The sequence below is a fragment of the Culex pipiens genome, chromosome 1 (genome assembly GCF_016801865.2).
Source record: "Culex pipiens pallens isolate TS chromosome 1, TS_CPP_V2, whole genome shotgun sequence".
NCBI lineage: Eukaryota > Metazoa > Arthropoda > Insecta > Diptera > Culicidae > Culex > Culex pipiens.
Genome location: NC_068937.1, coordinates 12095463 through 12110109, shown reverse-complemented (window position 1 = coordinate 12110109; position 14647 = coordinate 12095463). Strand labels below are relative to the sequence as shown.

The following is a 14647-nucleotide window of genomic DNA, read 5'->3' as shown; positions in this document are numbered from 1 at the left end:
AAAAGAGAAAAGATTTCGATCTAGCTTCGTCGATCTGAAGTTATTAACTACTTATAACATTTGTAATTTTGCCAAAATCGCACAAAACTTTTGATTCTTTTTCGTCGTTTGACGAAACAAACAAAAAGTGTTGCCAAAAAATGTGTGAAGCAAAACTCAAAATGCAAATGCAAAATAAGTGCCAGGAAAAAAGCCGCCGATTACGCTCAGAGAGCGACGGCGAGTTATGTCGTGGCCGCGGCGGCACCGATGACTTAAACGGGGACAATCGGCCGCTATATCGCGCGACGACCAGACAAATGGCATCCGGGGATTGTTTACAGTCTCGATTGAAATTATTGCCGATTGTGATTCAATGTTTGATTAAATTTGTAGACCCACAGTAGAAAAATGCTGCAGAAACTGTAATCCTGATCTCCCTACATTAAATGCTAGCTTTTGTATCAAAATATGCATGAAACACGTTAAAAACCTTGACCCTTTGCAAATTTGACAGCTATCTGCGGCCCTCACTAATACATCTTCATTCACTCGAACGAAAAGAGAGAGAATTTTCTGCTTCTCTCTTATCAGCAAGCGTTCCATAGCGTGGTTTGATTCAAAACTAAAAAGTTGCTGGTTCAAGAAATCATTTGAACCAACTTCTCTGCAAACGTAGAAATCAATCCGTAGTCCGCAATCACTTCAGAGGAATTTCCACCAACCTCTGCCAACTCATCTGACTCATCTGGCACGATGCCTTTCGTGATGTCCTAACCCCGGTATGTTGGGACTAATTACAAAAATAATTACGATTAGTCATCACACTCTCGCAACGCACTTTCACGCTGAATCACGCAGAGTGAATTTCACGAGTCCGTACAATTCACGTGATCTGTTTGTCTTCTTGAACGTCAAACTTGTCGCGAGTGACATTTTTCAATGATATTTCCCGGGCGTCTCGTAGACTCGAGTTGACTCTCTCGTTCTACTGTCCAAGTTGATGCGGTGTAGATGGCCGTCCTTCACGCATTAAGCCGTGGACGTCTCGTCCACGGTTATTATTTTGGTGTTGTTTTCGTTTCGTCACTTTGTTTTTCTCTCATTTTGTTCAATGTCGCTTTCTTGATTTAAATCGCTTGAGTTAACCCTCGCGATTCGTCTTTGCTTGAGTCTGATCATGTCGAGCTTCCCTGCCTCGATAAACCTCTTTTTGTCGTTGAATTCTTCAGGCTCATCAAACCAAACCTTGTTGGAACCGAGTTATCACTTCTGGAGCAACATTTGAAAAGGGCGCATAAGCATTTTGACAGCCAGCACTATTTTGCAAATTCCGAGCCAACAGGTAACTATTCAGCAAAACCCGCAGTGTTAAAAGGTAGCTGGAAAGGCCAGCTATTGTTTAACATTTCGAGTTTTATGAAAAAGTTACCGGTTGGCCCGGAGCTGTCAAAATGTGTACGTAAACCGCGTACTCTTCAGATAGTCTGGTTAAGATGTTTTCCGTCCTTCTTTTGGAAGGCAAGACGTCCGTTCAGTTCGAAGTACAGAATTGGAATGACACTTTAATTCGTTTTTCACGTAACTACCGTTTGTTGTTGTGCCTGAAATAATGAAATAACAGCCGTTTCTACGTTGATCAAGGATTACTGTGATCTGCTGTGATTGGTTTGGTGGGATGACTCTAAACTGCATGTCAAACGGCGGGTTTTAAAAGTCATTGTTTTTGTTTTTGTTGACATCTGGTTCGATGACAAGTTTGCTGTTGTTAAGCATTACTAGATCTATCTTTTTTAGTACACTCTACAAACGTCAAACCATACAAAATTGCTGCCGGATCTTTTCCGGGAGGGATCCGGAAAAATATCCGGCAGCAATTTGTATTGATTTGACGTTTGCTGAGGATGCCGAAAATTGTGGTTATGTTCTGCACGCTTACTGGGGGAACTCAATTTTTAAGTTCGTTCAAGCAAAATGAAGTTCGGTTAAGCGATGTCAATTTTAAGATGGGTTTGTTTTGATTTTATTTCGCAAATTTGAGATCACTGAACCGAACTTCATTTTGCTCGGTGACTTTGCTGAAATTTAAAAAGTGACAGTTCTGGGGACTTAGCGTTTTCAAAGTGGGTGTTCTGACCGTCCCGCCGGAACCATCACCCATCGAAATGTCCGCCGGTAAAAGGACCGCCGGAAGCAGTTGAAAGCGACCGCTGACGGCGTCGCCGGTGGAGGCTAACAGGAAAGCACGGAAGGTTCAGGCCGCAGATTCAGCGCGTTCTTCTGCACGACAACTCCAGACCAGCTTTGTAATGCTGTAGCTAATCGCCACAAAAGTTCGGCAACAATCTGGGCGACTACTTGCTCCCTCGATAATCCCAGCCACGGTCAAGCTTGTAGAACCGATCGAGGTCCCGTTCACCGTATCGCTGGCCGCTCTTGGAACGATCAACTATCTTGCGGAAAACATGGACCATGAGGATCATCAACCCACTAGTTCACGTCCCGGATGACCATTCCGGTTAGGTGCAATCTGCCGCCCTGCAAATTCTCGCAACTTGGCGCAGCCGGAAAAGGTGCTGAACGATGGACAAACTTTACTATTGCTTGACTCGACCACGAGTATTCTGCCGTCGTTCCGCGGATGGGACAGTCGCGACGCGTAACAGTTGCTCGAAGCCCCGCTCCGGAAGAATATTAAGAAAACTTAAAGGTTGGGACTGGAGGTCCACGGCTGTCAATCCGTTTATAATCGAGCCGGATTGTTATTGAGAGGGAGTAATCTTGACCGAACCATGAGTCTGAATCTGCTTCCGCCACCCACCCACCGGTGCCATCGACCTGCTGCAGGAGATGCTCCTCGAGCGTGGGGTCATCCGGGCCGACTTTACGCTGTACCAGGACTTTATGGACCAGCGTCGGGATCTGCTGCTGGTTCCGGAACAAGGCAAGTGCGACGCCGACGCGGCCCGCTTTCGCAATACTGGCAACCGGCTCTATCTGGACGGGAAGTATGGGGAAGCTTTGGTATGGTGCTTCGCAGAGAAGGAGACGGACCAGCTGGCCACGGGATACGGGAATCGGTAAGGCGGGAGGCGTGTGTGGTTTGATTGAGGTTAGGTTTTGATGTATGTTTTTGAATTTGAAGGTCGGCGGTTTACTTCGAGCAGGGCGAGTACGCGTTTGCACTGTACAACATCGATCTGGCCATGAAGCATGATTATCCCGAAAAGTTGATGCCGAAGTTGCGGGTCAGGGAGTTGTACTGCAAGCAGCAGATTGCTGCTGGCCGTTCGAAGGGCACTGTTCAAGGTCCGCGGATGGACATTAATGTGGACACCAACCCGAAGATTCCCTTCCTGGCCAAGGGAATAAAGGTTGATCACCGGCGAATCCTGGTCGCCGAAAAGGACTTAAATCCGGGGGACGTGCGGAACCGCTGCTGACGGCGATTGACTTCAACCTGTGCTACGAAACCTGCAGCCACTGCGGAGTCAAGTTCAGCAACAGCTTGATTCCTTGCCCAGTCTGCATCTTCTCCATGTACTGCGGCGAGGAGCTCAATTCGAATGTCCGGTACCACGAAGTTGCGCAATTGCTCCAACTTTAATCTGCTGAGCACTCCGCGTCTGTTTATCTACGGTCTTTCTCTGTTCGATGACAATTTGGCCGAGCTGAAGCGGTTCTGCGAGGCGAACGAGGGCGCAGAGCTGAACCGGTTCGAGTTGGATTACAGCAACCTGGACCGACGTGAGCTGTTCAGAATTCTGCACAACACGGAAGCTCGTCGCGACCCGATCGGAGAGTTGAACGGCTACGTGGAGGAAAAGCTGATTTCTTACGGTTACTTCTTGGTGTTCCAAGCGAATCCACTGATGGTAACGGTCACCACTGGCCTTCGGAACTTTACGATCCAAGCCTTGAACAAGCTCGCTCGCCTAGCTACCACCCTGCTTCCAAACAACCGCGACTATATCGGGCGCATCATTTCCGGATTCACTTTCCGGTCATCCCCGCCAACATCCACACGTGCGATCCGAACGCGCAGACGGCCGCATGAAGATGGTGCTGCCACGACCGGTTCCTGCCGGCAAACCCTTCGTTGAGTCGTTCGGACCATACTGGCGGAGTTCCAACCCGGAACCGCGCCCCCCAGGAATGCGCTGTATTTTGTATCTAGATTATCGTGGTTTGCCGGCAGCGGCGCGGGTGCGAGATCGACTCGGATCGGAACGAAGCGTTCTCGTATGCCAACCAAACCATTAATCAAGTGCTCGACAGGACGGATGGGTTTCAGCAATCGATGTGACGATCAGGACCAGGCACTATACAAACAGAGACGCACTGACGTGGAGGTGATTGTTCCGACGCCGGACTTTTCCGGGTGGAAGGCATCTGCACATTCTGAGCAGGATCCACGTAGGCTGTCTTTCGGCCACTCCGCCTACATGCCGGAACAGGTTTGGTACCTTGTTATCAAACACTTGCTGCTGGTCACAATGGACACGATGACCAGATAACTTCCTGTAGGTGGTACAATGATTTGTTAGGTAATTTTAATGTTCTTTTTTCTTGATTCTAGGTACAAGCAGTGATCCGAGGCAGGATACGCTTATCGCATCGCACGTGGTCCGTGTGGGGCATGGTCAAGCAGGTTGGCCTGCGAAAGATCAAGTCTTCTAAGCTTTCGCGCCCCGACATCAACGATAGCTACGACCGTGGCAAGAGAATCCTGAAGTAGCACCTGAGTAGCACGCCTTCAAGAGTTAAGGTTAAGGATTTTTTGGGGGTGAATAAATACCCTGTGCCGCTGCTACAAACACTTTACGCATTTGAGAATTATCTCGGTAACGAAGAAAATTTCCGAAAGAATGACGCGCAAGTCGTCGGAATCGGCTAGCGAGACCGCCATTTGGCGGATCGCGTTGCTCGCCACAGATGAGTTACGAATCTCCAGATTCAAGAGATCGACAAACGCCCGCTCCGTGCTTGGGCTTGAGGATGATGCCACGATGCCCCCGGCTAATACACATTTGCCAGCTATTACAGCAGATTCTGCGCGTTCTCCTGCACAACAACTCCACATAGAAACGTCGTTACGTCGAAGCTGCTCTCCGCGCTGCAAAAAATCGGCGACAATTTGAAAGACTACCTGCACTTGATCATCCCGGCCTTGGTAAAGATGTTCGGACCGATCGAGGTCCCGATCGGAGTGGAGTAGTGGACAGGCTTGCAATAATAGGCCCTGCAGGTGCAGCCGCTTGAGTGAGCGGGAGGATCCGGCAGGACAGTGGCGTTTATACGACCGCCAGAAGCAGAACAACAACGCCGCGGAAGGCCATCCGGGTGGGGCGAAGACGAAGGGGGACCAGGAACCGAAGGTTGACTTCCGGGCCGCGTGCTTTTTATGCACATAGGTCAGGCAGAAGGGGTTCTTGCCAGTGCTGCGGAACGTGCTGGTCAAACGTACCTGTAGGACGTTCGTAGGTCGGCTGCGAGTTCAAGATCTGTCTTCTCCAGCTAATGCCGTAGATTCTGCGCGTCAACTCATCCACCAGCTCCACTACAGTGAAGCTGCTTCCCGTGCTGCTGAAGTTTGGTAACATACGACTTGTCACTTGCCATTAGCCAAGCCGAGCGAACCGATCGAGGTTCCGTTCGCAGTATCGCTGGCCGCCTTTGAAGCGATCAGTTATCTTACGGAATATTTGGACATTACAGATTTCTCCTCGAGGACCATCCGCCCGCTGGTGACCACGAAGCAGGTGTTGCCGATTTTCGGGAATATTTGCATCGCAAGCACCGGTGAACTCTACTCTACCTGGACTGCACGATGCACGACCTGCGCAAGATGTACTCCGAGATTGGCCGATGGCCGGATCGGTGGTGACCTTTTGCGAGAGTGTCGTCGAGACGAGTTCGCTCATGTGTTTCGCCGAGACTCCCAACAAAAACAACAAGATTATTATGATTGCGGAACTGCTGGAGAAGGGCCTTGTCGAGGACATTGAGAACGAATCGGTTTGCATACGGTTGAAACGAGAACAAGCTCGGCGAGTTCTTCCAGGTCCGGATAACACCAGCTCTAACAAAGCCCTGCTCGGCGCCGTCAAAGACTCCATCGAGCAAGGATTCCAGTGGAGCACGCGCGAAAGACCACTCTACGAGGAATCCCATTCTAGACGTCATGTTCAAAATACTGGACCAATCCATCGCCCATCAGGAACCCTTGCACCGCGGAGGTGGTCCCAACCTCCCGCAGAGTCGCCTACTCCGCCTAATGGAACCGTACCTATTCGTTGAAGTGCAAGACCCCGCCGATTGCGTTTCCTTCGTTTACACCTTCCTCGCCCGGCGACGTGGCCACGTCACCCAGGACGCACCCGTCCCCGGTTCCTCCCTCTACAACATCAAAGATTTCATTCAAGTTGCCGTGGAAGGTTCTTCCGCTCGATCAACCTCCCAAAGAAACTCTCTTAGAGACATCCTGCAGCTAATCGCCCGAACCGACACTCCGCGTGACCTCATCAACGATATCTTCAAGTGTCACTCGCTAGTCCTCTTCCACCCGTAATCAATTCCGTCGAATTCCGCCAAACAAGATCCTCGGCTCAAATGCTAAAAATGATAATGAAGAAATTATAATTTATCAACATTAAAATTCAAATAAATTCAACAAAAAACTAGTACAGAACGACAATTTTCTTTTCCGTATCATTCCGAACCGCTAACCGTCCCCCGGAACCGCTTTTCTGCTTTCCTGGAGGATTTTTCCGGTACCCAGCGCATGTCAAATTTGACATCGGCTTCACCATGTTAAAATTAAGTTCGGGTACTCGATGTCAAATTTGTATGACTACGGTTTGCGCCGTTTTGATTGGATCCACTCAAATTTGAGTTCCCCTAGTAAGCGTGTGCTTGCAAAAAACAATAACACTGTCTCTAATGTGAGAGAGGAAGCCTTCTTCCATCCTTTTTTGTTTGTTTTACAGGAAACCTTGTAACTACCGGATTCTTCCGTGGCGTCTGCTGGTTCTTTCGTTAATCCTTCGATTGACTGAAGTTGGGTGTGACTACCTCAAAATTTACACATAATAAACTTTGTGAGTGATATTCTATGAAGCTTCCTTTCCGTTTTGTCACTTTTCCCTCGAAAATATCAAACAAAAGCACTTCTTTCCACTTCCCAGCAACGAAACGTCACTCCAGGTATCCAACCAAAACCAAAACAATCATCGCACACTTGGACCGCAACCGTGCTTGCTCGCTCGCTCACCAATACACAACCAAACTCAACTCACTCGCCCTCCCTCACCGCTCACACACCGTTGTTGCACTTTTTTTTTCATTCTCTCTCTTCACACCTCGCAATTTTCCTCACTTCTCACTCCGTGAAGGTGAGATGATCCCTTTGTTGCCATTCACCACACACTGACACTGCAGCAGCTGTCAAGTGCGCGGCGACGGGATGGGATTCTCACTCACTCTCACCGTCCCGAAAACGGGAATGATCCCCACTCCTCCCACCAAACCGGTCTCCTCTCACTTTAGTGACCAAAACGGAAGCTCGCGCTGACGAAAGAAGGGGTGAGAGAGTGAGAGCGGGTGTGTGGAGGCAACTTGGTCCAGTGAACTTTCTTCTTGGCGATTTTTTCTGCACGGCTTGCTGGGACATTAATCATCCGTCTCCAGGGGTAAAACCGGACCTTTTGGAGTTTTTCGAGGACTACTAGGAGGGGGAGGGAGTCGCCATAATCGTTTTGACTTTTGGTCACTCACTCGATCTCAGGGGGGCTCCACCAAAAGCAGCTGAAAGGAATCACACCACCAACAACAAAAACAACTCACTCTTATCCAACACGCACGATTTTCCTCCTCCGAGCTGACACCATTTTTATTCGACGTTCAAACTTTTTCGCTCTTTTCAGCCTGAGGCCTGGGGGCACTAAAAAATCTCGAAACTTTCAGTTCTTGGCCTAACCTTGGACATCCACCACCAGTCAGTCAGATCTGCATCTTTTGCCTCAACACACTTCTCTGCACGCAGCAGCACTACTCTATTCTACTCTACACAATGCTCCGTGTCCGTACAGACCCGTCGTAGTCGGCGGTGTTGGGGCCGCGCGAGATAAAATAAAGTACAAAATAAAAAATCTGCTACTATTGCGAAAACAGCACCAAATTCAGACATGCGAGACACTGGCAGGCAGCAATACTACACTCCAAGTCGTCGTCGTAGCAGGCCGAGCGCACCAACACACTGCTGGGGCGGAGTGCCATTCATACACGCATACACAAGTTCTCTCATTCGCGAAGAAAGACTCATTCGTACAGGAGTCCGCGAGTTTTGAGTCACGTCGTTTGGCGGAGGAATCGATAACAAACTGTGAAAAAACTACCCCTCAAAAAGGGTTTTGTCGACTCTTTATCTGTCAACATAAGGTAGAAGAACCCTTTTTGAGGGTTACTTCCACCCTTTTTTACCCTTTTATAAAGGGTTACCACTGGTAAACTTGAAAAAAGGGTAGAAGAAACCCTCAAAAAGGGTTTGTCTACCTTATATTGACAGATAAAGGGTAGACAGAACCCTTTTTGAGGGGTACTTCCGATTTTGAGTGTAGTAAAGTATTTATCGCGATAAAGTTTTGACAGTTCGACGCGAACGAAATATTTCAATTTTTCAAATATTACATCGTGGTAGATTTTCTTTCAATAATATGCACTGTCAAAAATCTACACAAAAAAACGAGTTTGTTTGTTTGTTTGCGGTAGTGTAATGGCTCCTTAACTCTTGAATAATTTTTTGTACAACTTTCATATTAATTTCGCTGGAATTCGTCTCTAGCAAATTACTTTAAATTTATGATTTTTCCTTTTTTAATTATTTTCTTATACAGTATATCAAACAAAAGGTAACATCTAAATTTAAACAACAACAGAGCTTAATTTCAAAGATTATGGCCAGCGTAAAATCCAACTTGACTTTGACAATAATTTGTTTTTGGGTAAATATTTTCAACTTTAAAACTAAATTAATTAAAAGTTTGATTCCCTTAAACTTTTTTTGTGAGCATGCGTAAATTATGCTATTGATAATTGCTTGATTTTCAGTTATCGAAAAACTGAAATATCGAATAAAATCCAAACGTTTTTCGTTCTGAATGAACAAATTGATTTTTTTACATACTGAAATTTTAATTTAAGTCATTACAAATCTGTTTAAAGAATGTGTCCCTTCAAACATATCGCATAAAACAAGGGGTAACAAATGACTGGCGGTTCCAAAAGGGGATTTACTAGCAACTCGATAAAATCAACATTTATTCAAAATATATAACATCAAAATTTACATAATTAAAGAGAGAAAATGGTTTTTTTTTTTTTAAACAAAAGTGTTTCTTTTTTTTAAATATACCCTACAAAAAAAGATGACAGTTCAGTTCTAGCTCGTTGGGGCGGTAGGTGCTCCGATATTATAAAGTGGAAAAAATAAAAAAGATTATAATATTAATAAATTTAAAATCTAACGCAAATTAAGAATTAAAAAAAAATAAAAATTTCGAAAAATTAAAAAAATTCCGAAAACCAAAAATTTTTAAATTTCCAAATTCATAAACTCATGAATTCCAACGAAGATTTTTTTTCCGTTGTCTTATTTTTGATTGTTGACCCTTAAACTACTCTAAAGTGATTTAGAATTTTTCAAATCCAAGATGGCGGCCAAAATTGCGGTGGTGAAATATCAATAAAATGCATTTTTTTTACAGGGAATCAAATTTGACAAAAATTGGGTAGCAGAACTCGAATTGGATATTTAAAGTAAGAAAGTTAAAAAATACGGAAAAAAATCCTATATTCTATTTTTTTTTTATTTTGATTTAAAATATTCTGGAATTAAAAAAATCTTATTTGAATTTTCGCTTACTTTTTCAAAAGGTCCTATCAGCTTAAGAAACCTATGGAGCAAAGTACCTTTTGAGGATTCTTAAATCCTTACTTTCTGAAATATAAAAAATTCTGGAACTCAAAATTTAAAAAAAAAAAACTTAATTAAATCCAATGATTTTTAGACTATTAAATTCTTCATTTTCAAAATTCTTAAATTTCTATGTTTTTAATTCTTCAATTCTTTAATTGGTAAATGTCGCCATCTCAAAGTGCAGAAAACTTTGAAGCATTTCGTGTCATATTTTGGGTTCGATCCAAAATTTGAGAAAAATTTAAATTTCGAGATTCGGCTATCCGAGGTGAAAATTTGACGAGGACTTCGGATAATCGCGTACGAGCTGTTTTTAAATTTTCGAGTTTTTGAATTATAATTTCTAAATTTGTATGAATTTAACTTTTAAATATTTGAGATGATAAAGTATTTTTTTAAGCTTAACATTTTTGAATTTTCTATGTTTGAACATTTTTTTTTTTGAATTTCTAACCTTTTTTATTTAAAAAAAAATAATTTAGGATTTTTTTTTGTATATTTCAATATTAAAATTTTGGGTTTTTTTTATTTTTCCGATTTTTTTTTAATTTCTTATTTTATTAATTTCTATTTAGGCCGTTGCAAATATTTTTTGAAGCTTATGTCCCTCGACTCGAGTCGAGTGGGGAGGGGGGCAAAAAAAAAGTTTAAAAATTAAATTTACGAGTAATAAATTCAACATTTGTAGGAAAAATTTTTTTTTTGCGAAGAAAAAGTTTTCTTGGTGCTGTGCATTGGAATTTCATAAAAATTCAAAATATTTTTAATCCAGCCCAAACATGGTAAATATGATGCAGAAAAATGCGTTTTAGATTGTTTTCAGTTCATTTGACTTTTATTTTCATTAAAATTTTGAAGCATTGAAAAAAAAATTTTTTTGCCCTTTGATTTTTCGGACCGATTTTGAAGGGGCGACATAAACTTTGAAAAATATTAGCAACGGCCTAAACTTTTATGAATTTAATTTCTAATTTTTTTATGAATTTAATTTGTTGAGAAGATAGTCTTTTTGATTTTTTTTACCTTAAAATTTTTGTGTTTTTCTATGTTTAAAATTTAAATTTTAGATTTTTTAATTTTTGACCTTTTTTAAATTTTGGAAAAAAGAATTTTTGACTTTTTATTTTTTTTTATTTTTTAGATTTTAAATTTTTTAATTTTATTTGTTATTTCATTTTTTTTTACTTTATTTGTTTTAAAATTTCTTAATTTGTTTTTTTTTTTTAATTTTTGAATTATTGTTCATTTTTTATTAATTTAATTTAAAAAAATCCGTTTTATTTTTATTTTTGATTTTTTTTTCAGAAAATTTAATGACTGTTGTTAGACAATAACGGTTCTTCTGATTTGGCCTCATGAGGCAATTCTGGATTTTCAATATTATTATTTTTTTCACATCTGAATTTTTTTTTGAAAAGGTTCAATAAACCAAATTTCCAGTTTTTGCTTTTTGGGTGTTTTTGAAACCGCCTTGAGTCAGGGGTATTAAAAACACCCAAAAAGCAAAAACTGAAAATTTGGTTTTTGGACTTTAAAAAAAAAACTCCAGATATGGAGTTTTGCGTAACTTCCGAGCTCCATACTGCCGTTCTACGCATAATTGTCCCATGTCAGTTTTGGACGATTTTGACTTTATGACATTTTTAAGTTTAGTTTGATGTGTACTTTAAGAAAAACACATAAAATCTGGTACTTTGTTCGGAAACTCATTAAAAACAACACCAAGTCTGTTTGTCCCATCGTTAAACTTCTACGCATAATTGTCCCACCAAGTATTTTCTTACACGGAATCATTAGTTTTGCTAAGCATTATGTCTTTTTAACCTGTTGTATAGCAAGAGAATCACAACTAAGGTGATAAACTGCTAACTGGGGCGATTAGGGACACATAGGGCGAATAGGAACCCACGGGACAATTATGCGTAGAAACACAGAAATCGGTCGAAAAATTTCAATCGCGTTTTTCTCAGTTGCACTTTTTTGAACATGGGACAATTATGCGTAGAACGGCAGCATACTAGCCTTAACAAATAAATGTAAAAAAATATGTTTGGGAATTTTAAAAATAAACATTGACATTGTTTTGTTATTTTTTCGGATGTTTCTTGTTTATGTTTTCGCTCTAAATTAAAAAATAAATGCTTCCATTTTTTGAATTTTTCTATGTTTAAAAATTTTAATTTAATATTTGTAGATTTTTTTATTTTTTTTTATTTTGGAAAAAAGAATTTAGCATTTATTTTTGTATTTTTCAATATTTTAATTTTTGAGTTTTGCTATTTTTCCGTTTTTTTTAATTCGTTTTTTTTTATTTCTATTATTTTTTGTCTTATTTGTGATATGGTCCATGAACTACTCTGAAATGATTTAGAATTTTTAAATCCAAAATGGACGCCAAAATGGCGATGACAACATATTGAAAAAACGCATGTTTCAATTTAAAGGCAATCAAATATTCAAATTTGACTAAATTTGTAATTTGTGCGTTTATTTATAACGATAACCTGTTAGTTTACAACTTTTTATCAGGTCAAGGAATTGGGTTCTAAAATCAAGCTTAACCCTCTACAGCCCAACCCCGCCTTTAGACGGACTTTGATTTGAAAAATCGCCAAAAATCCATTTTTCAACCAATTTTTGATCTTTAAAAAGCATTGGAAAGAAGAACTCTTAAAATCAAAAAAAATAAGGGTTAGAAGTTTGACTTGTTTTATGTGACTTTGCCAATGTTTTGAAAAATGACATTTTTTAGGGGTCAACTTTGGTTGTGTTTTTTACTTTCATTTGCTATATTTTAGGTAAAAAGAAGTATGCAGTAATTTTTGTAGTGTCCCAGACTATGCCTCTACGCATTTTTTTTTTTTTTTGAATTTAAATGATAATGGTGACATTTTATAGTAGAAAATTTAAAAAACAAGCAAAAAAATGAAAAAGTGACTGTAAAAACATGAAAAAATTAGATAGGCAAAATGTAATGATAAGAGGTGGTAAAATAGGCCAAATACTACCAAAAACAAACATGAACTAAACAAGAAAAATGCAAATTAAAACATTCAAAATGAAACAAGAAAAACATAAAACAAGAGAAGTTAAGTTTTTCGTAGAACAAAAGTTGCTCAAAATGACCTCCTAAACACGGGAAAAATAAAAAAAATCGAAAAAAAAAATTGGGCGGTGGAGTGTTAAATTGCTGATATTATTGTTTGAAACGATAAAGCTTTTTTTTCTGAGTACTATGCTGCCGTTCTACGCATAATTGTCCCATGTCATTTTTGGTCGATTCTTACTTTTTGTCATTTTTAGGTTTAGTTTGACGTTTACTTTTCGAAAAACACATAAAATCTAGTACTTTGTTCGGAAACTCATTGAAAACAACACCAAGTCTGTTTGTCCCATCGTTAAACTTCTACGCATAATTGTCCCAAGTATTTTCTTTCACGAAATTATAAGTTTAAGGACGTATTGAGTCTTGTTTACCTTTTGTGTAGCAAGAGGATTACAAATAAGAGTGATATTCTGCTATCTCGGATGATTAGGGACTTATGGGGTGAATAGGGACCCACGGGACAATTATGCGTAGAAACACAAATAACGAACGAAAAATTTCAATTGCGTTTTTTTCAGTTGCACTTTTTTGAACATGGGACAATTATGCGTAGAACGGCAGTATGGCACTTTGAACGACCTCAAAGGGTTTAAAATGGATTTTCAAATCAATTTTGAAAAACTAACTTCACGGCCCTCCTTGACAGAAAAAGTTCTACTTGACAGCTCTTTCCAAGCAGACCATAGTTGATCCATCTTAAAATGTTTTCTTGTCAATAATTTTTTTTTTTGCATTGAAATAAAAAAAGTGATCAGAAATGGTTTTTAAGCGTGTTTTTTTTTACCACTGTACAATGCTTTTGAAGGGGCCAGCCACCATCTAAAAGTATCTGTATCTTTAAAGGGTCACTTCCTAGCATGTTGGTATGTTCTACAAAGTTGTTCCCCAGTTCAAAACCTATCTCCTACTATAAGAATCAAGTCATTTCATCGATTTATAAAAAAAAAATCCTAATACGATGTAAAAAAAGATAGTTTCCCATGGAAAATAAATCAAAATCCCATATAAATTTCAAATTAAAACTGGAGCTCCTAGACCTTACCAAATGGGCTCAAATTTTCAGGAGTGCTTCTGGGGACATAAAAGAACGAAATTCCGGTTGATGCAAGACAAAATAACAACTTTTGTCTTTTTCATAGAAACGTGAACCACGCTACTGTACATACAAATTTGCATAGGGCTTTAGGACCATATTCTTCAACAATTTTATCGGAACTTCCTTTTTTTTAGTATCTAGGTACGTAGCTATTTATAACTCGATTTTAGTGGAAAATAATTTGTAGAAGCTGTAAATGTGTTTTTTTTTGTGTGTGTTTTAGTATAAAAAACCAATCCAAAATAAAAATATTGTGTAACGCAGCAACCTTTGGGGGGCGCCTGTAGCAACCCATCTTTCTTATAATTCTTTCTCTCATGAGATCTCTTCAGCAACTAGATTCAGAGACCAATCATCATCGTCATTGCCATCATCATCATCGGAGGATGTGAAGGCAACGCAAACGACGAAGAAGGCAAGTAAAATAGAAATAAAGAGCAGAGTTGAGCAGAGCAGAGTAGAAGCAGCAAAAAAAAATCATTCCCAATTT

General features: G+C 40.4%; 1 protein-coding gene and 2 pseudogenes across 2 annotated transcripts in view; 2 read left to right on the top strand and 1 right to left on the bottom strand.

The window, feature by feature from the left end:
* Nucleotides 1–14647, bottom strand: part of LOC120431013 (protein phosphatase Slingshot) — a 42808-nt gene that overhangs the window by 27541 nt on the left and 620 nt on the right. The window lies entirely within an intron of this gene.
* LOC120431059 (uncharacterized) lies at nt 2120–4219 on the top strand (annotated as a pseudogene).
* Nucleotides 4730–6718, top strand: LOC120431049 (116 kDa U5 small nuclear ribonucleoprotein component-like; annotated as a pseudogene).